Here is a 4,749-nt window from a genome sequence, read left to right on the forward strand (position 1 = left end):
GCTGCTGTCGTTGTTGCCATCTAGAACGAACCCATACTACACTATCATTATTTTTTTGTTAAAAATCTTATATATGGTTTATAGATAGTTAATATTGTTTGGGTAACTTTTATAGGTTACAATAATAGTTACATTTATTTATTAATTGTTAATATCCGCACATTAGATACATACATGCCCCTAATTAAACAGTATTATTTTAAATTAATTAATTTAGTACTTAACACTAATAGGTATCTTAAATTTTATAATTTAAAGAGAACTTTTCATCGAAATTTGTAAATATCTAAAATGAGTAAAAAAGAATTAAAAATTGTTTTCTTTTTTATTTGTTAAAGTATATATATTATATTTTAAAAATAAATGCATGCAGGTTTGTAGACAACTCATATAAAAAGTTGAGGATTACAATATTTACCATCGTACTTTACATAGATATGTTATCTACAGTGGTTACCTTGACTACCTTAACGTGTACGTTAAAAACGTCCAAAATTTTACTGTACCTTGAACTTGTATAGGTAACCAAAGAAAATGTTAAATTCTCAGCAGATGATATTTTCTAACCAAACAAAAGATTTTAGGTTAATATGAATCTTCCATTTTAATTTTTTTGGTACAATGAACCAAAAAAAACAATTTAAAAAAAAATTACACATTTCAGTTCGATACGCAGCAACCATGGCGAAATGTGTGCTGGCATCTCATAATAGACAGTTACGAATTCTTGGTCCTGACCTCATAGTAGACATTTACGTATTTTTGATCTTCTGCGGTGACATTCCTCTGCGTATAAATAGCTGTGTTGGCCGCTACCTTCCGCAAGGAGGTGTACTCCAAACGACACAGCACATTCTTAGCCTTCTCGACGCCGCACACTCAATGTTGAGTTATTTGACGGCACACCAGCAAAAAGTGTCATCTAAAAAGACTTAGAAAATACACAAAGTAAATCTATAAGTAGTTCATTTAAGCATTGCTCAGCCATGCTTACCCATGTAGCCCGTTCACCCAAACTCTGTGCGACCAAAGAACCCACTATTTCGCAAAGGTTAGCTAATGCAAGGCAATGCAACCTAGAGAAGGCAAGACAATGTAAGTAATTGGTCTTTCCAACTCTAACTTTAAAGCACAAAATAGGGCAACCTACCTTGGAATCACCATTGGGAAAAATATCACTCGATTTCCAGCTCGGGCAGCGCACTGAGAGTATTCCTTGGTCTTCTGCAATTATTTTTATTCAATTCTTTAGAAAAATAAAATTCAAGAACTTACCTTCTTTATAAACGCCTTTTGAATTTATAAAACAATTTTATATAAAATTTTTTCCAAATAATACACATGAAAAGGAGGAAAGACGAAGAAACCATGCCGCTCGTTCACGCGTTGTGTTGGGATGAACGATTGCACGCAAAAATGTGTAAGCGTCATAAGTCATGTATGTGCATGTTGAGACGAGGACTGTTTTTGCCGCCCTAACCGGTTTTCGTAGGCAAGGGAACGACGAGGGAAGACGAAGGGACCGTGTCGCTCGTCCTCGGGTGGCACGCTTTGTGTTTTGTTTTGTAACAACTCGCTGCTACGCATTTCGGCATTCCTTTTAATTTTGCAATTCCTTTCATCATCGCAATCACAATCCCTTTTAATAATTCACTTAATTGGCAAATATGTTGCCAATAGATAAATTATTTATTTAAAAATTACCAAAATTTTTTCCTATAACATTATTTAGTTAATTTCACCAGAAATTTTTTACTATAAACTAATAAATTAAATTTATTTCACGAATTAACGAAAGTGTTTTAGTTTTTATATACAACTTACAGGCCATTTGTCAGTTTTCTATGTTGGGTTTTTTGAGTCTTATAAAAAATAAACCAAAAAACTTTTCTTATTGCTATTGACAACAATGTGATATTGTTTGTTACGCAATCAAAAAAAAAAAATGTTCAATTCTATGCGTATTTGAATCTAAGTTCCAATTTCTCAACGTTGTATGCGTAAGCAATGGAGGTCATCGTACGACTATAAGAATATTGGCATTCTACTTAGTTGCGAAATGTACACACATACATATGCAAGTTATGTAGTCTCAGCTTGAAGCAATTTTGAGATTGAATTTTTGTATCAAGTTGGAAATTAATGTAATTTTTCTTTTGTTTGTTATTCTTTTGTCAACATACTTATTTTCTGATGGTTTGACAGTTTTATCAGAGTTCACGGAAAACTTTTTTTTGGGTAAACTCTTGGCGGAGAATATATAATATATTATAGAGAAGTTCCATGATTCTGCCTATATTTCGGTACAAAACATATACGTATGTATATATGTGCAAATTGACCTAATTCATGATGAACTCCAGAAAATTTTTTTTTATATATAATTAAGTAAGGTTTGTATTATTACCTAAATATGTAGTTAATATAGGTTGTATGAGTTTTATATTTATATAATTATTTATTTGCTTTGGTCATTGAATATTTTGTTAACATCTGAAAAGACCTAGGGGTCACACATATGCAAATTATGTTTTTGCGTCAAGCAAAACAATTTTTAAAAAGTTCGAAGGTTTTACATCGCTTCGACCGAACGTATCTTTATTTCAGTAATTCTCAAAAGACTGACTTAAATATAAATCCAAGCTTATTTATAGGCTTACAAAATTGTTTACTTATTTTTAGTTTCACAGAATTGTGAAATGGTTTAATCTTGAAATGAAGATAAAATAAGAACATTTCCATGTAGCTGCAAAGATGCAGAAGGCTTGTTAATGTCAACAATAGCCACTTGTGTAAACAAAGTGTGTTCTTTTAAAGAATGACTTCCAATATAATTTATGAGAAGAATCAATTATGATTTTGTTTACAATTACGGTAAAGAAGCTGTGTGAAGGCTGTCGTTAACTCCCCCCTCCCTAAGATGAATCGTCCCCGATTCAATTTTATTTTTCAAAAAGCTATAAAAATATAGAAATAGATTGAATGTCTTTTAATATCTTCATTTTTCTTACCCAGAAAATTTATATTTTCTAATTTTAAATGTTCATTTGTAGTTTCCATATATTCTAGTATTTTAAAATTATTAACATGATTTTGCGTTAGATAGTTCCAAATCTTAGATTCAATATTCACATAAGTTATATTATTTATTATTGTTTGATTTTCAAATGTAACTAAATATGTTCCTGTTAAGTTTTGTTTTTCTACTTTATTTTTACCTGAAATTAATATAACACCTTCTTTAATTATTTCAATATTATTGTTTCTTTCCTTAATCTTTTTACATTTTGCAGGTTTTTTATTCAAAAGTTCTGAAAAACATGTTTTTTCTTTATTCAATTTGCAGTAAGTGCTTGTTATTTCAGTTTTACAATTTTTTACATTAAGAAATTCATTGTTGCAATTTATTACATTTTGGTCAATTATCAACTTACCATCTAGTTGCGCTATACTTCTAGTTTCATAATACTTACAAGTAAATAGAATTTTTGGATATTTAATATAAATTATGATTACATTATTTTTCTGAGCAATTTTAAATTCTGATATGTCCATTAAATCTGTAATTGACATTAAACCATTTTGATGGTCGGTTATATTTTTTAATTCATCCAAATGTAAGATTACTGGGTTTAGTGTTCCCACTTTCCCAAGAGTGATTGTATTTATTAAAATTTGAAGCTCGTGCTTTATGTACTGATTTCTTTTCTTCTTTAACGTTTCAATAAACGAATCTCCTTTAATTGTATTTACTGTATTGGTTATTTCAGTAATAACCTTAAAGATTTCTGAATTCGTAGTAAACTGTTTATTATTATTCTCAAACAACTCATCTAATTTGTCATTAATTTTTATAAAATCATCGTGATCAGGGGTTCCTGCTATCCATTTTCAAAGTGTTCCCACTTCATTTATTCCTCTTCTTTGTCTGAAACCCCTTTGTTTTAGTTGCCCTAATAGAACTTCGATTAACACAATATCAGATTCGTCATCTAAACTTTTTATGCTCAATTTATCACAATTATTTTTGGTAACTAAAAATGGAATATTATAGAAGTTTGTTTTTTCTTCCTTTACTAAATTTTCTAAATATGTTAAATTTTTTATATGAAAAATATCACCATAATCCTCGTATTCAGAGGCGTATCCATTTTCGATTAATACATAATTTTGTCTGGTGTAATCCACGATGTCAGCAGTTATTGAGCCGAACAGGGATGTAATTATTAAAAATATCATTTTAGAAATCTGTGAAAAGTTAGGATTTAACGTTATCCTTATGTATGATTCTATCTCTATTATTTATTATTATTTTATTTTCTAAATTTTCCTTAACTTGTTGTTTTTTATACCTAGGTCTGAGCTTATTCCTCTCTCCTATGACCTTTTCATAAACGATTTGGCCGGGACAATATTGTTTTTCTATCCTATTTTTGTTATGTGTTATAAGCATTTTTTCTTGTGCTTTTCTAAGCATTATTGGTAAAGTCTCATGATTTACCTTATTGTAAAGTACTTCATTAGGTTTCAAATTCGTTACTGAATGAATTGTCACATTATATTGTTGAGCTGCTCTAAGGATTGTTTCAAGGTCGCTAACTATGTTATATTCTTCTTTTATGCATCTAGCGATTTCAATTATAATTGAATAGACTCTTTCTATTTGTCCATTTGTTATGCTATGTCTCGGATTGCAAAAATTAATTTCGATATTTAGTCTTTGCATTAAAGATTTGAAAGTTGGTGCTG

The 4,749-nt window shown here is 29.7% G+C and overlaps 1 long non-coding RNA gene across 2 annotated transcripts; it reads right to left on the reverse strand.

The window, feature by feature from the left end:
• Positions 1 to 306: 306 nt before the first annotated feature.
• LOC106625269 (uncharacterized) lies at positions 307 to 2,186 on the reverse strand. Of its 2 annotated transcripts, none has more exons than XR_004976879.2 (4): positions 1,276 to 2,186; positions 1,151 to 1,221; positions 995 to 1,076; positions 307 to 931 (listed from the first exon to the last, which is right to left on the reverse strand). It is a non-coding gene; the product is annotated as an uncharacterized lncRNA (long non-coding RNA). The 2 variants fall into 2 exon arrangements; XR_001331073.3 differs by having other exon boundaries at positions 1,151 to 1,224; positions 1,276 to 2,185.
• Positions 2,187 to 4,749: the final 2,563 nt, after the last annotated feature.

This window comes from Bactrocera oleae, chromosome 3 (genome assembly GCF_042242935.1).
Source record: "Bactrocera oleae isolate idBacOlea1 chromosome 3, idBacOlea1, whole genome shotgun sequence".
In the NCBI taxonomy this organism is placed as follows: domain Eukaryota; kingdom Metazoa; phylum Arthropoda; class Insecta; order Diptera; family Tephritidae; genus Bactrocera; species Bactrocera oleae.